Raw genomic sequence first — 17,746 nt, forward strand, 5'->3', positions numbered from 1 at the left:
AATGGGTATAGGAGTTTCTTTTCGGGATGATAAAAATGTTCTAAAATTAGATTTTAGTGATGGTTTTACAACTCAGTGAATATCCTACAAAACCACCAAAGTGTACATTTTAAATGAGTGAATTTTATGGTATGTCAATTTTATCTCTAAAAAGCTGTTTGTTTTTTTTTAAAAAAAGCACCTAACAGAGACCAACCGAAATACAGCATTCCTTTATAACACTGGGGCATATTTTGTCTTCTGAAATATAGTAAATGAAATAAAGATTTATTGCCTCAATAAATTTCTAAATGGGAGCCCAATGGCCCTAAAAAATGAGAACGAACCTTATGCCTGGCCAAAAAAAAAAAAAAAAAAAAGTGATTAAGTTTAACTGAACTTAAAAATTTTACATTCTTCCCCCTTTCCAACAGGCTTGCTCTTTAATTTTAAATATTTAGACACATCACCAATACTTAAAAGAAGTGAGCTGTTTAAAATGATTGTGAATGAGTTCTTTATTAGAGCAAAGGTTTGACAGTTCTGTCAGTGTTTACCAAGTTGTTATTTACCAAAAATAAACTTATGGGGGGGGGAGTAATTAGATGGAGTTCAGATTATGATGCAGATGAAAAAGAGGGCAGAAAAAAAATCCAATTAAAAAAGGTGTTAAATAATGTCATATACTACTTTATAGAAAACCCTGGCGTGACTTTTCAAAATCCACTAAAACCTGTTTCAAGTTAGGATTTTGGTAAACTTTCCCTTGGCAATATTGACCAAGCATCACAGACCATCGTCAACAACAGGCAGGAAGTTTTTTTTTTCCCCCTTTAAGCTAAAAGTAACTAACAGCCGTCTTTTCCCCGCTACTTTTTTTTTTACTGTTAGTGAAAACTACCCATCCAGTTCTGTTTTCAGGACCAAAACCACCACCACCACATGACTGGGCTTACCGCTTGACTTTCTATTTAGTAGGCTTTTTTCCTTGGCCAGAATATTCTATACTCCTACACTAAAGGAAAAGCATGATTAGCTGCCAAAAAAAAGTAAACCCTAACTGTATTTCGAAGTATTTTACTTCTAGCCTTATTGCCAAGGGGGTAAAATCTGTGCACAAAGTACAACCCTTAGGAACCTTTTGTTAAAAGTAACTCAATTTGTACGTACACCTTTGTTATCACTGTTTTCTAAAATGCTCCTACTTAAAGCCGTATGTACTAAACTACACAGAAGTTTTCATTTGCTAAACCACCCTACCCACACCTAAAAGTTCAAATAACGTTAACAGTTCACTGGGCCTAGACAAACTATTTGAAATATGCCTATTCCACATTTCTGTTTGATAAATCACCCATTTTTCTGACTACTAAATGATTACCCACCGTTTTTTTTTTAAAAAACGTTTAAGATAAGCGTGAAAATCTCCCCTCGGAAAATAAGTACGTACTCTTCGAAGTTCCAAACCGGGAATATAAGGGCCGGCTAAGCGTCCTTTATCCTTCCCGGAGACTTTTCGTTTATCTAGCTGCCCTGGAAACCAAAACGCTAAGCGGAGTACGCCCTTTCCCCCTCCCCGTCCGGCAGCCAAGCCTGGCTTAGAAACCTTCGCCACCGGGCGGCGGAATTACAAAGGAGGCCCTCCTTTGTCCTGGATTTGGGAGCCGAGCGCGCGCCTTCGTCGCCATTGGCTTTCCTCCCCCGGCTCCAGCCTTTCATCTTGGGAATCTGCGTCAGAAATCACTCGCAGTCCCGCCAGCCCAGGTAGCCCAGCCTAGACTGCGGAGGAAGGGAGGCCGCCGCGGTGGGAGGCCAGGCCCATCCGGCGCCATTTCCACTGGGGAGGGCGTCCGATAACCCTCATCCGACCCCCCCGAGTGCCCGGCCTTTCCCTGCTTGTTTCACTCCCCACCCACATCCCCTCCACAGCGCTTGGACCCCCGTCCTTCTCAATCAGTCTTCGGAAGCTGGGGGCCAAAGAGCAGAAACAGCGGGGAAGGGCGGGAAGCCTGGGTGGCCGCGCCACCGTACTCAAAATGGCGCAGGCCAAGCTAGCAGGGAAAAAAAAGAGGGAAAATGCTGGATGCTCCCCACTTCGGTCTTCGGCTTCGTCCACTGAATTCCACCTGAGCAAGTCCTCCCTCCGGCAGGCCGCCCTGCTTGAAGTGGGAGATCGCCCAGGAGGCGCAGCCCGGCCCCTCCGAGCGGCGACCTCCACACTTCCCCCTACCCCACCCCACCCCCTCCCGGTCTCGCCTTCGTCCTTCTCCCGACTCCGCTCTCGAAACCACCAGCCCAACCTACCCCCTTTTTACTTCAGATACCCTGTCGGGAGACAGTAACGCCGGCTTCGGTGCCCACGGGGTGCGTTCGTGACGAAAGAGAAGTCGCTTGCCTCGCGCAGCGCTCCCCACAACCGTCCTTCCAACCGTCTCCAGCGGTAGCAACCGCTAACGGAGCTGCGCAGCACCGCGACTGGCTTGGGGGATGGGAAAGAGCGAGCGAGAAGGAGTGGGTGGAGCGAGGGCAACAGAGACGGGCCTGCCCCACTCTCGCGAGACAAGAGAGTCGGCCTGTCGTGGCGCGGCGTAAGCAGTGCGCTGGCGGGATGGCCAGTATTTTGGAGCGAGGTGGGGAGAAGAGGCTGGTCCAGTTAGTGAAGGAGCCGCTGCGGAGTACCCGTGTCTTCCTTATCGTGAAACCATTCGTCGCAAAAAAACAAAAACAAAACAAAACCCATTGTCGAGTCGATTCCGACTCATAGTGACCCTACAGGACAGAGCAGAACCGCCCCATAGGGTTTCCAAGGAGCGCCTGGTGGATTCGAACTGCTGACCTTTTGGTTAGCAGCTGAACGTTTAACCACTACACCACCAGGGTTTCCCCCTTGGTCGCGGGGACCACCTTTTTGCCTTCTCAGGGAGGATGTCAAGTGGCAGTAGTAGTCCTACTAGTGTGTTTTGAAGGAACCGTGCTCTGCCCCACCATGAACAAATTCCCTAAAGGCTCCTCACCCCAGCATCACCTACTTGGAAAGGGTGCCATGTGGTTTGGCTGTCAAAGGTGAGAGGGCTTTTCTTGTCCACCATATTAGCCTTATGCGGTAACAATGGAGTGTTTCTCCGCTGCGAAGGTACAAAAGCTTCCACCAGGGCCCAATCTGAGCGCTGGGGCCGGGGAGCCTCCCACTGGAGCTGGGGAGCTTCCCACTGGAGCTGCTGGCCCCACAGTCCCGCAACCTCTGCAACTGGGCCTGGTTCCCCTGGCAGCGGCCAGCTATCACGGTAGTGCTTCCTGACTGATTTTCCCTCTGCCTCATTTCCCTTCTTTCTACAAATCTTTCCTCACTTTCCCCTCCTTCCTGTTACCTTCTTTTTGTCTCTCGCCTATGGCGGCCGACTTCGAGTTTTCTTAAACCTAGCTTTGTATTCTTGAACATTACCGCTACAAATGGCCCTTAATACATGCTTTTTGGTTGTGCTGCCATGCCACCAGAAGTTCCTGCGTGGCACAAATGGTTAACCACTTGACTACTAACCAAAAGGTTGGCGGTTTGAACCCTCCCACACGTGTCTCCGAAGACAGGCCTAGGGATCTGCTTCCAAAAGGTCACAGCCTTGAAAACCCTATGGAGCAGTTCAGCTCTGCACACATGGGTCGCCAAGAGTTGGAATCCACTTGATGGCAACTAACAACAAGTCATGCCACTAAGGTTCTTAATGACACCTTGTGGCCTTTTTGTAAGTTTCAAAAAGATGCATGCTGAATTTCTGTGGTAGGGATGGAGGGCAATCCTAACAAAGAGATCAGTGCAAATTAAAGTGCAAAGGCAGGAACTTAACTTGGAGTTTGAGAGAGAAGGAGGTCAATTTGACCAGAGTTGAGTGTTTCTGTAGGATGAGTTAAGGTTGGAAATGTGGAAGAACCTAGGTTGTAGACAACCTTTAATGTCCAGCCAGAAGATTTTGGATTTTGTGCTGCAAACACTGGGAAGCCCATGGGTGTGGGGGTGTGGAGAGAGTTCCAGTGGTGTTACTAGCGCAAAAGCTTGAATAATTTTTCCTCTGTGAGATCTGCAGTGTGTAGGATGAAGACCGGAAGTCTGTTACCTTCATATAGTGGAACTTCCATTTCATGGCCTTAATTCATCCTCAAACTTGGCTTAAGACAAGTATGGGACAGCAAGAATTGTTCAGGCCATAGTGCCCTGCTGCCTTCCTTGAGCCCACTCCTTCAAACTACCCTTTAGCCTTAGGGGAAGCAGAGAAAGGGCAGTGTGATTGTCATTGCAAGAGATAGAAAAACAAAACCGGGATACTGTAATAACAATTGTTCACATTTATTGAGAGCTTGCTTGAGCTAGGCACTGCTTTAAGTACTCATTTCATTGACTCTTTACAAACCTAAAAGATAATAATTATTATTATCCTCATTTTACAGAGGAGAAGCCTGAGCCCTAGAGAAGTAAAAAAAAGTTGCCCAAGATCACACAGCTAGTAAGAGGCAGAACTAGGATTTGACCCAAACGGTTTTATTCTAAGGGCCAGAGTCATAAAACACTGTATTCTATTACTTTCCATGCTGAAATGAAGAAAAATAAAAAACTTGAACCTCTTGTGAGAGCAGATCATTCACTACTCTAGGTCTTGGTGCCTTGATCTGTAAAATGAGGGAAAGTTATTTCCCCTAAGAAACACTGGGATTACCATCTCAGGAGACCTGTTTGTTGTTGGTGGGTGCTGTCGAGCCAATTCCCACTCATAGTGACCCGATAGGACAGAGTAGAACTGTCCCATAGGGTTTCCTAGGCTGAAATCTTTACGGGAGCTGATCACCAGGTTTTTTTCCTCCTGAGGCGCCTCTGGTGGGTTTGAACAGATGACTTTTCGGTTAGCCCCAGAACGCTTAACCATTGAGCCACCAGGGCTCCTTTAGTTCCCAGTTTATTGACTGGAAATTTTTGAACAGGCATAAAACTCAATAATCCTGGTATCACTGACACTCTAAACACCCCCCATACACACATACCTTTTTAAAAATAATTGCTGTGATAATAAGACTCCCAAATACCCACGCTTCAGATGCGGTCCTTCTTCCCTGGCTTCAAGTTAGACATCGCTACTTTATCCTTTCAATCTTTCAACCTGATTTGGTAGATGGAATTCTGTAATCCCTTTCACTCCTTGATTGAATTCACATAATCTATTTACTGCCTGATTGAATTTGGCATTCTTTCTGCATACTTTGTCTGGTTATGGGGCACAATCCTAAAATCATTCTAATGGCATGAATGACTTTTCACCACCAAACTGCAATGTTTTCCTTGTGTTTTTTTTTTTTTAGCCAAAATTACTTTGTATTGGGCACTCTGCTGTTTGGCAGTGTGAATGCTTAGGAAGGAGTTGAAATTAGCACATGCATTGCTTTTGCCTTTTTATAATTACAGCAAATAGGAAGTTTTGAGTTAAAAAAAGAGTACACTAAATAGGGGTAAATCTAATGTTCATTTGGCTTCTCATTTTAGTACTTTTCTAGAAACAACAACAAAAAACAAACAAACAAAAAAAACTAACCTACCTTTTTATCAACTATTGACATTTGCAAGTTGAGTCCTGTAAACTTGGTGAGAGTGGCTCACCATTGCTCCAGGGATCCCTACAGAATTGTTCCCTGATCAATCTCTGTGGAATTGTTTCCATAGAGATGGTTACCACTGCTGAGAACTAAAGGCTCCCAGCTGCTTTCGGCATTTGTTTTCCCTTTGTCTTCCTTTCTGTCATTTCATTGCTTTCCTATTAGCATAGAGATCAGAGGGACCCTGGAGAGGATCTTGTTAGAGGCCATAATGAGAGAAAAGATGAAAAATGAGAAGGAAATAGAAGTACCTACACCACCCAGAGGAAAACAGGACAGCGAACACGTGATCATGTATTACACCATCAGGATGGAGAAGAGAGGAAAATTCCATGCAGAGCCCGAGAAAAAGGAAGAAATCGAAAGAGATTGTGCTCCTCTGAGGGAGGGAATGCACATTGAAAAATCGCTCAAGATGGGCGCTTGTTCACATACCCTCAGTGGCACTGTAAAATATAAAAACTGGATTATCATAATCTTTTTGCCTATATGAGAAACAAATAGAAACAGAACAAAACTCATAAATTTCTAGGTGTGTGTCTAATTAAGGTAGTTAATGCCTTTTCAACATTAAACCTTTTTTACTAAGGTTTTGTGAAATGCTTGTTCTTTGATTTATATGTATATCTGTCTACTGTCTTTAGAGATGATTCAAAATTGTTTAAGGTGAGACTTAGTTACATAATTTACTTTCTTGAAACTTTTTTGTTTCCTTAAGTCACTATATCATTGTCAAACTGTGGAAACCAAAAGACTTCATTCAATTCTAATAATTATCCCACTAAGTAAACAAATGGAAACTCAAAAGGAGGAAAGCATACTTTCTCTAATTTTCAAAAGTAATTAAAATTCTTTCTGTTCTGTGAAGGCTAGGGAAAACAACTATAAATGATAGTTAAAGAATTTAAATCAAGTTATTGTACTGCTTTTAGTGTTAATAACGTAGAAAAACAACATAGATAGATAACAGAGTAACAGACTATTTCCCCTCACACAATTTTAAGATTGTGAGAGATAGATAGAAATATAGGTTTCATTATATACATATATATATATATATATATACACCTTGGTGGCGCAGTGATTAAGTGCTTGGCTGCTAACCGAAAGGTTGGTGGTTCGAATTTACCAGCCACTCCTCAGGAGAAAGATGTGGCAGTAGCGGTCTGCTTCTATAAAGTCGGAATTGACTGGTTTGGTTTGGTTTTATGCCACTCAGTAGGCAAACAAGAGTGATGATCATACTGGAGGCAGGGTCACTTTAAGTAATTCATTTCACCACAGTCTAGCAAGGTTATTTTTTTATGGGGCAAGAAATAGAATTGGGAGAGAAAGTAATGCTCCAAAATTTACAAAGAATATCAATGGCAAAACTTAGAATTTTCTTCAGAATCAGGGAGTTTGACAGACCTAGGTTCCAATCCCAGTCTGACACTTACCTACCAACTGTGTGATCCTGAGACAATTAACTTACCTTTTTGAACTTCAGGTTCTTAATCTATAAAATGAGTTGTTAGATTGTTTTACAGGTTGTTGTTGTTAATGGTAAGGCGCTGTTGAGTCAGTTCCGACTCATAGCGACCCTATAGGACAGAGTAGAACTGCCCTTAGGGTTCCCAGGGAGTGGCTGGTGGATTTGAACTGCCGACCTTTTGTTTAGCAGCTAAGCTCTTAACCAGTATGCCACCAGGGTTCCAAATATACAGGTTAGAGATTAATAATTGAAATAATAATAATTGTAGTCTTATGCTGTTTCATAAGTGTTTGTCACATCATTATTAATAAACTTGGTTCATTTCTGTTACACTCATTTCAACAATGAATTTAATAGAATTTTTTAAGGAAGTACGGTGTCCTAAGCACTGTGTTGGGAGTCAGTAAATTATTCCAGGGAGATCTTGAATCCATATGAATACCAAGTATCATCTGTGGACAGAATAATTAATATTTCACATATAATGTGCTTCTGTTTTCCAATATAGGCAGATGCAGCTACGATTAATAAGATGGAAATCGATTTGAGAGCATTACTAAATTCCTGGTAGGTCAGTATATATTTTTTGTCAACAACAACAACAAAAATACAAGTACATAAAATGAAACTGTCCCTAATTTCCAGAAGCATCTAGATACATTCCATGAAATAGACAAATTTTATTAAACTATAGCAAATGATAAGTTAGGGTAAGCACAGATAGTTTGAGGAGCACAGAGTCGGGCCACTTAGTACAACCTGGGGCTTCAGGGAAAGCTTTCTGAAGGAGATTACCCCTGAGCTGAGAGTTACAGGAGATGTAAAATTCAGCTGGGCTAAGAAAGATAGGATTTCAGCAGGTAGCATATGATCAAGAACCGATGGTACTGAAGGAGGAAGTCCAATCTGCACTGAAGGCATTGGTGAAAACAAGGCTCCAGAAATTGACAGATTACCAATAGAATGTTTTAATGAACAGATGCAATGCTGGAAGTGCTCACTTGTCTATGCCAAGAAATTTGGAAAACAGCTACCTGGCCAAATCATAATGCACTCGTAACAACCGTATATACAAAGAACAAAACACTGCCCAGTCCTGCATCATCCTCACAATCATTTTTATGTTTGAGACCATTATTACAGCTACTATGTCAATCCATCTCCTTGAGGGTCTTCCTCTTTTTTGATGACCCTCTGCTTTCCTAAGCTTGATGTCCTTCTCCAGGGACTGATCCCTCCTGATAACATGTTCAAAGTATGTAAGATGAAGTCTCGCCATCTTTGCTTGTAGGGAACATTCTGGCTATACTTCTTCCAAGACAAATTTGTTTGTTCTTTTGGAAGTCCATAGTATTCAGTATTCTTTGGCAACACCATAGTTAAGATGCATTAATTCTTCTTCACTCTTCCTTATTCATTGTCCAGCTTTCACATGCATATGAGGTGATTGAAAATACCATGGCTTGGGTCAGGTGCGGCTTAGTCCTCAAGATGGTATCTTTGCTTTTTAACACTTGAAAGAGGTCTTTTGCAGCAGATTTGCCCAACGCAAAATATTGTTTGATTTCTTGACTGCTGCTTCCATGGGCATTGATTGTGGATCCAGGTACAATGAAATCCTTAACAACTTCAATGTTTTCTTCGTTTATCGTGATATTGCTTATTGGTCCAGTTGTGAGGATTTTTGTTTTCTTTATGTTGAGGTGTAATCCATACTGAAGGCTGTAGTCTTTGATCTTCATCAGTAAGTATTTAACCTTGAGCACCGGGCTGAGGTAGTGCTTGCAAGTCTTCTCCACTGTAAAGTTATTTTTTACCCTCTTCTACTCTACTCTCTAGAAACAAGTCACTAAGTACAGCCCTCACTCAAGGTGGTAGGGGAATTTAGCTTTATCTCCCAGTCATTTCTGGAGTGGGGGAGAGGAGCTACATAAATTATTTGGAATTCATTTATAAGGGAGATTTGTTTCTTCTCCTACCTTTCTTTATTCAATCTTCTATAACACTATGGACTTGTGGATATTTATTTTATGCTTTGGGTTATAATCTAGTACTATGTTATTTATTTTGTTGCTCAAATTGTTCTTGCTTTGGCCATTGGGAGCTCTTTCAGGTTGGCTCTTGTGTCCCTTTGATAAGCCCCCAATCCTTTTGTTTTTTGAGCACTTCTTTACTTTCTGGTATTACAAAATGCTCCTGTCTCGTCTTATATATTCCCAGCCCAATTTCTATAAATAATCATTTCTCCAAGGAGCTCTGGCTCCTTTTATTGCAGAATGGTATTGCACACACTTTTCTTTTTTCTTTTTTTACATTTATGTAACATTCTTTTTTTCTTTTGGATAAAATTTGTAAGATATAATTTACATACCATAAAATTCACCATTTTAAATGGACAAGTCTGTGTTTTTTTAGCATGTAAACAAAGTTGTGTAACTTCACAGATAAATTTACATGTCTTTATTGATATTCTCTATTTAGTGAAAACTTGTTCTCATACTTCCCTTTAGTTCTTTAGATATGGTTTCCTTTAATTTTTCAGCATATTAAAAATATATTTAAATAGGTTAAAGTCTTTATCTAGTAAGTCCAACATATGGGCTTCCTCAGGGACAGTTTCCATTGACTGTTCTTTTTCTGGTGTACGGGCTGTATTGTGTGTTTACATGTCTTTCTTTTTATGTCTCATAATTTTTCTTGAAAATTGGACATAAAAATAACATAATGTGGCACTTCTGGAAATCACATTCACCCAGGGTTTGTTATTGTCACTGCTTGTTATTTAGTGACTTTCCTGAACTAATTCAGTAAAGTCTTTATTTTTTGCCTTGTGTGGCCACTAAAGTTGCTAGTCAGTTTAGTGGTCATGATTAGACAGAGATTTCCTTAAATGCTTGGAACCAATAAATCTCCCAGTTTTTGCTGAGGGCTCTGTGTCTCTGTTGGCACATGCCTTCAACCCTCAGCCAGGCAGTTGACAACTCTGCCTTAGTTTTCACTTCTTGCTTGTGCAGAGCGTCAAGGTCAGCCAGAGGTGAGAGCTTAGGGCCTTCTCAGGTCTTTCCTGAGCATATGCACAGTCCTTTGTATGTGCACAGACATACGCATGTGTGTGGCCTTTTGGATTCTCAGGAAAATGTCGGAGATTTTCCAAATCCTCGACCCTGATGGCACAGTGGTTAAAGAGCTTGGCTGCTAATCAAAAGGTCGGGAGTTCGAGTCCACAGGACGCTCCTTGGAAAACCTATGGGGCAGTTCTACTCTGTTCTGTAGGGTTGCTATGAGTCGGAATTGACTAGAAGGCAATGAGTTTGGTTTTGGTTTTATGGACAACTAACTCTGAAGCTTTTCATTTTAAGCTTTGCTCCACCTGTTATCTGCTGCCCCAAGCAGCTTCAGTGTTAAACAATTGCCATTGATTGTTTTTGACAATGCCCTACGGAAAAGACTATTTGCACTGGGTGAGCTCTGATTCAGGTCAAAGTAAAGACAAGCCTTTTTAGTGAGGTCTTCCAGGGAACCACCAAACCCATTGCCGTCGAGTTGATTCCGTCTCATAGCGACCGTATAGGACAGAGTAGAACTGCCCCATAGCGTTTCCAAGGAGGGCCTGATGGATTCGAACTGCCGACCTTTTGGTTAGCAGTCAATCTCTTAACCATTGCACAACCAGGGAACCACTAGATAGGTCAAATAATGACAATTCTCTGGGAATGGGTCTCTGAAGGAACCCATTCTGTCCCCTGCAGTGACTGTCGGGCTGCTGGTTTTCACTGCTATTGGCGTGCTGTTGGTTTTCTTTCTTTTTTTTTGAACGTTTAGTTTGTTTTCGATTTTTGCTATTGCTATAATATAGCAATATATAACTTTGTATACATGTCATTCCACACGTTACAAGTGTATCCATAGAATGCAACGTTAAAAACAGAATGGCTGGGCCAAAGGGTATGTGCATCTGTATTTTAGTAAATATGGCCAAATGGCTCTTCCTAGAGCATTTCCATCAGCAGTATGTAGGAGTTTGCTTCCCCACACCTTTGCCAACTCAGTGTGTCATTAACCTTTTTGATCTTTGCTAAGCAGTTAAAAAATAGTGTCTCGTTTTCATTTTAATTTGCATTCCTCTTTTGAGCGAGGTAGACTTTTTTCAGGTGTTTCAGAATGATTTATATTTCCTTTTCTATGTAGTGTCGCTAAATTTGTTGCCAATTTTTTTAATTTGTGCTTTAGGTGAAAGTTTACAGCTCAAGTTAATTTCTCATACAAAAATTTATACACTTACTGTTTTGTGACACTAGTTACAACCCCCACAATGTGACAGCACACTCCCCCTGTCCACCCCAGGTACCCTGTGTCCATTCAAGCAGTTCCTGTCCCTTCCTGCCTTCTCATCCTGCCTCCAGACAGGAGCCGCCCATTTGGTCTCCTGTATCTGCTTGAACTAAGAAGCACACTCCTCATGTGTATTGGTTTTTGTTTTACAGTCCTGTCTAATCTTTGTCTGAAGAGTGGGCTTCGGGAATGGTGTCAGTTCTGGGTTAACAGAGCATCCAGGGATCATAGTTTCGGGGGTTCCTCCAGTCTCTTGTCAGACCATTAAGTCTGATCTTTTTATGTGAATTTCAGTTCTGCTCCACACTTTTCTCTCACTCCATCAGGGACACACTGTTGGTTTTGAAGGTGGCTGTGGAGTTGAGACAAGAGGGATGGAAATAGGGCAAGTTAAAGTGCCAAAAATCTCGCAGCTCTTACCAAACTTCAGTAGTTTTTATCCTTAAATATGTTAATATCATGAATTGCATTAATATATTTTCTAATATTGAACTACTCTAGGGTTATTGGAATGCACCTTGTGGGAATATTGATTGAGAAGGGAATGGAGAAAAGTGTTAGAACCAAAAGAAATAATCTGAAGAAATGGAATCTGGAAAGCAAATCTTAGCTACTTTGTTTTTGTTCAGGGTTAGCCTTGGGTTCAGAAGATTTATAATCAGTTACTTCTATAATCCCCCCTCCTTTCTTTTTTTAGATTTTCCTTTGTGTATTAGTCTCCTAGCAAAGTACCACAAACGGAGTGGTTTAAAACAACAGAAACACATACCCTCACAGTTCTGGAGGCTACAAGTCAAGGTATTGGCAGGGCCATGCTGCTTCTTCAGTCTCTGGGGGAAAACTCTTTCTTTACCTCCTTCTAGGAGACCTGGCTGCGTGGTGGTTAAGAGTTCGGCTGCTAACTAAAAGGTTGGTAGTTCAAATCCACCAACTGCTCCTTGGAAACCCTATGGGCAGTTCTACTCTGTCCTATAGGGTTGCTATGAGTTGGAACCGACTTGGTGGCACCTAACAACAACAAAAAGCTTCTGGTGTTGGCTGACATTCCTCCAGGCTCCTTGCCTTGCAGCTGCATTTCTCCAATATCTACCTCTGTCATAGGACCTTCTCTGTGTGTGTGTCTGTGTCTCTGTTTTCTCTGCTTATAAGGATACTAGTCATTAGAGCCCACCGTAATCCAGAATGACCACATCTTAACTAATTACATCTGGAAAGACCCTGTTTCCAAATAAGATCACTTCTGAGATTATGGGTGGACAAGAATTTTGGGGGATGCTATTAAACCCAGTACACTTTGTTTGCCTTATCTGAAATCATTTATAAAAATGACTGTGAAATAATTACACATATATTAAAAAGAATGAGCTATGTACTGATAAGGAATATAACTCTGTGTAATAACACAGAATGTGCCCACAATATATTGTTATATCAGAAAAACAATATACTCTTTTTATTATATAAAAACCTTTATATACATTTCTTAGTAAGCTTGTATTTGTAAGTGCACATCAAAAGAACAACAGGGTACATATGAATAGAGGGGCTACAGATTTTAAGAGTGAATATTATTTTTTTTTTACTTATTTATGGATTGTAATAATCATAACATTTTCAAAAAACACTACTTTCTACCATTGCTATAGTTAAACCCAAATAGTATATGTACAGAGATAGAATGTTTTTCTCTAAAGACTCTATAGACCCAGTTATCCTTATTAATTTTAAGATAGAGCAAAACTCAACCAGTGCTTTACAAAAAGATTGATGTCTTTAATTGTGAGACTGTCTAAGAATTATAAATTCAAAATATAAACATTCAGAGCGGTAGAAAGAGCTTAAGCATTTTTCAGTACATGCTAAGGGTTTTATCATTGCAAACAAAGTGCTGAAGATCCTACTTACAGAACGGATCATAACATCTGTTGATTATCTATTTTCTGGAGTCCCTTCACCCCTGGAACTTGTGAGGGGGCAAGAATGCAGATTTTGTTTTCCTTCTTTTTCTTTTTTAAAATTGTATTGCGCTTTAGGTGAAAGTTTACAGAGAAAATTAGTTTCTCGTTCAAAAATTTATGCATAAATTGTTTTGTGACATTGGTTGCAAGCCCCGCAGTGTGTCAACACTCTCCCCCTTTCCACCCCAGGTTCCCCGTGTCCATTTGTCCAGTTTTCCTGTCCCTTCCTGCCTTCTCGTCTTTGCTTTTGGGCAGGTGTTGCCCATTTGGTCTCATATACTTCATTGCACTAAGAAGCACGTTCCTCAAGTGTGTCATTGTTTGTTTTATAGGCCTGTCTAATCTTTGGCTGAAAGGTGAACTTTGGGAGTGGCTTCAGTTTTGAGTTAGCAGGGTGTCCAGGGGCCATAGTCTTGGGGGTTCCTCTACTCTCTTTTAGACCAGTAAGTCTGGTCGTTTTTTTCTGAGTTTGAGTTTTGTTCTACATTTTACTCCTGCTGTGTCCAAGACCCTCTATTGTGATCCCTGTCAGAGCCAGTGGTGGTGGTAACCAGGCACCATTTAGTTCTTCTGGGCTCCGGCTGGTGGAGGCTGTGGTTCATGTGGTTCATGTGGCCCATTAGTCCTTTGGATTACTATTTTCCTTATGTCTTTGGTTTTCTTCATTCTCCTTTGCTCTGGGTAGAATGGGACCAATAGATGTATCTTAGAGGGCTGCTCACAAGCTTTTAAGACCTCAGATGCTACTTATCTAAGTAGAATGTAGAAAATTTTCTTTAAGAACTGTGTTATGCCAATTGACCTAGGTGTCTCCTGAGACCATGGTCCCCAGCCCTTAACCCCAGTAACTTGTCCCTCAAGGTGTTAGATGTGTCTAGGAAGCTTCTGTGACTTTGCCTTTGTCAAGATGTGCTGATTTCACCCATATTATGTTTTGTCTTTCCCTTCACCAAAGTTAACACTTGTCTACTCTCTAGTGATTTCCTCTCCCCAACCCTCCCCTCCCTCGTAACAATCAAAGATTGTTTTTTTCTGCGTGTAAACCTTTTCTTGGGTTTTTATAATAGTGATCTCATACAATATTTGTCCTTTTGTGATTGACTTATTTCACTCAACATAATGCCCTCCAGATTCATCCATGTTGTGAGATGTTTCGCGGATTCATCATTGTTCTTTATCTTTTTGTAGTATTCCACTGTGTGTTTGTACCATAATTTGTTTATTCAGTCATCTGTTGATGGGCACTTAGGTTGTTTCCATCTTTTTGCTATTGTGAATAATGCTGCAATGAACATGGGTGTGCATATGTCTATTTGTTTGACAGCTCTTATTTCTCTAAGATATATTCCTAGGAGTAGGATTGCTGGATCATATGGTATTTCTATTTCTAGCTTTTTAAGGAGGAGCCATATTGTTTTCCATAGTGGTTGTACCGTTTTACATTCCCACCAGCAGTGCGTAAGAGCTCCAATCTTCCTGCAACCTCTCCAACATTTGTTATTTTCTGTTTTGTTGTAAAATTTTTTTTATTAGTGCCAGTAGTGTTGGGATGAGATGGTATCTCAATGTAGTTTTGATTTGCATTTCACTAATGGCTAATGATCTTGTGCATTTTCTCATGTGTCTGTTAGCTGCCTGACTGTCTTCTTTGGTAAAGTGTCTGTTCATATCCTTTGCTCATTTTTTAATTGGATTATTTATCTTTTTGTTATTGAGGTATTGAAGTATTATATAGATTTTAGAGATTAGACCCTTGTCAGATATGTCATAGCCAAAATTTTTTTCCCAATCTGTAGGTTCTCTTTTTGTTCTTTTGATGAGCACAAGTGTTTAGTTTTTAGGAGTTCCCAGTTATCTACTTTATTTTCTGATGTTTGTGCATTGTTAGTTATGGTTTGTATTCTATTTATGCCATATATTAGGGCCCCTAGTGTTGTCCCTATTTTTTCTTCCATGATCTTTGTTGTTTTAGGTTTTATATTTAGGCCTTTGATCCATTTTGAGTTAGTTTTTGTGTATGGTGTGAGGTATGGATCCCTGTTTCATTTTTTTACAGATGGACGACCAGTTTCACCTGCACCATTTGTTAAAAAGACTGTTTTTTCCCCATTTAATGGACTTTGGTCATCTGTCAAAGATAAGCAAACCATTGGTGAATAGCTTTGCATCTGGGTTCTTGACTCTGTTCCATTGGTCTATGTGTCATTTGTTGTACCAGTACCAGGCTGTTCTGACTACCATGGCTGTATAGAAGGTTCTGAGATCAGGTAGTGTGAGGCCTCCTACTTTGTTCTTTTTCTTCAGTAATGCTTTGCTTATCTGGGGCCTCTTTCCTTTCCATATACAGTTGGTGATTAGTTTTTCCATCTTGTTAAAGAATGCTGTTGGTATTTGGATTGGGATTGCATCTGCAGGAGAAAGATGTGGCAGTCTGCTTCTGTAAAGATTACAGCCTCGGAAACTCTATGGGGCAGTTCTACTCTGTTCTGCAGCGTTGCTATGAGTCAGAATTGACTCGATGGCAGTGGGTTTGGTTTTGGTTTTTGCATTGTATCTGTAAATTGCTTTGGGTAGAATTGACATTTTCACAATGTTGAGTCTTCCTATCCATGAGCATGGTATGTTTTTCCATCTATCTAGCAGATTTTGTTTTCAAAGAGTCAAAGTGCTTCTATAAAATTTGGCTTATAAATTATAAATCATGATGATAAGGAGAGAACCCTAAATTTCAACCGAAAAGTAAAACATTTTCAAAACAGTGGATGTTTAAACATAAATGTAGTTATGTAGTTGAGAAATTTAGAACTAGACTATAAATATTTTAACAAAAGCAGTATTCTGGGGCTTCTATTAAATCTAGGAAATATACACAAGAATAAACACTAAGTAGTTTGAAATATATATATTTGTTGTCATGTGCTGTGGAGTTGATTCCAACTCATAGCGACCCTATAAGAACAGAGTAGAACTGCTGCATAGGGTTTCCTAGGCTGTAATCCTTATGGGGAGGAGTCCTAGTTGCCCAATGGTTAAGGTCGGCAGTTCAAATTCACCAGCGGCTCCGTGGGAGAAAAAACCTGGTGATCTGCTTCCATAAAGGTTATAGCCTAGGAAACCCTATGGGGGAGTTCTACTCTATCTTATAGGGTTGCTGTGAGTCAAAATCGGCTCCACAGCACACAACAAAAGCAACAAAATTTTTATGGGAGCAGATCACCAGGTCTTTCTCCTGCAGAGCAGCTGGGTCGATTTCAATCGCCAAACTTTGAGTTTGTTGCACCACCAGGGCCCCTTACACAGATACAAACACACACATATGTATACACACACATATATACACGTATATAATGTAAAACTAATTTAAAAATTAATTTTCTTCAGAATTTTGATTTAAAATTGATTTTACTTACAATTTGTAATTCTGTTTTATGTTCTTTTTTTTTTTTTTTTTAGCCAACCGGTAAAGTAGATAGTGTCTAGGTACACTTTAAATGCCAGTACTCTATTATTCAATATTTACATTTTCACAAAACTAAACTGGCATTTATTAATGAGTAGTCTAGTTTTGAGGCAGCAGTCATAGGCAAAAACTAAGTGGGTTCTTTTATGATAAAAACTAAAGAATAACATGAATCAACTTTCTGTGTCTGTAGCCATAGGCGACCGTAAACAAACTATTACAGAATGACAAATAAGCATCGGTGTTCTCAAGCACACCCAGGAGCAGGTTTAACGACGAAGATATTTGAACAAGGGAGATCTATGATTTCCCTGTATTTACATGGTAAATGGAACCAAGATGAAAATTCAGGGTGGAGTCTGCAGTGTTCTCAAAAACAAACCAGGTGGACCTCTCCAGAAGATGGTGGGACAGAGGATTGTCGAAGGAGACTTTAGTGTGTTCTGTGCTGTTTTGTTAATAAGGAGATGATATTCATATACTAATTGGTAATTAAAAACTAATGTTTTAAAAAGAGTTAAGAAAAACATGGGAGTGATTGAGAAATCATAGGAATTTAGATTTATGAGCTTGTACCTTCTGGGGGTAATTGATTTCTATTTAAACACCATATTTGTTTGGCATTATTGAGGGGCATATACAGCCGCTCTAGGGATCCAAACGGAATGTGAGTGAAACTGAAAAGGTATAAATTAAATTATTTGGGTCATATGAAAAACTCTGGAAGACAGTGTCCTACTGGATGGCTACAGCTTAGGTTGACCAGGATGCCAGAATTTGTGCCACGGCCCCCTCCTCCCCATTAGGTAAAGAAAGGTAAGTTGCTTAAACTTTACCTGCCTTAAGTTTTCTCTCAGCACTTCATGGGAGGTTTCTCAGTCAGAATTTAGACATCCCTTACAGAAAAGG

General features: G+C 40.5%; 1 protein-coding gene across 13 annotated transcripts in view; it reads right to left on the minus strand.

Moving 5' to 3' along the window:
• HNRNPH3 (heterogeneous nuclear ribonucleoprotein H3) overlaps positions 1–2,546 on the minus strand; it is an 11,823-nt gene extending 9,277 nt beyond the window's left edge. For 4 of the 13 annotated variants that reach the window (XM_023740772.1, XM_023740770.1, XM_023740766.1 and 1 more), the window contains exon 1: positions 2,284–2,504. The gene's annotated coding sequence lies outside the window, so the exon portion shown is untranslated. Of the gene's footprint in view, positions 1–2,283 lie in introns of all 13 variants that reach the window. The other 9 variants (XM_004386400.1, XM_004386399.1, XM_023740769.1 and 6 more) reach the window with 4 other exon arrangements.
• Between the last annotated feature and the right edge of the window lie 15,200 nt (positions 2,547–17,746).

This window comes from Trichechus manatus, unplaced genomic scaffold, assembly GCF_000243295.1.
Source record: "Trichechus manatus latirostris isolate Lorelei unplaced genomic scaffold, TriManLat1.0 scaffold00163, whole genome shotgun sequence".
Classification (NCBI taxonomy): domain Eukaryota; kingdom Metazoa; phylum Chordata; class Mammalia; order Sirenia; family Trichechidae; genus Trichechus; species Trichechus manatus.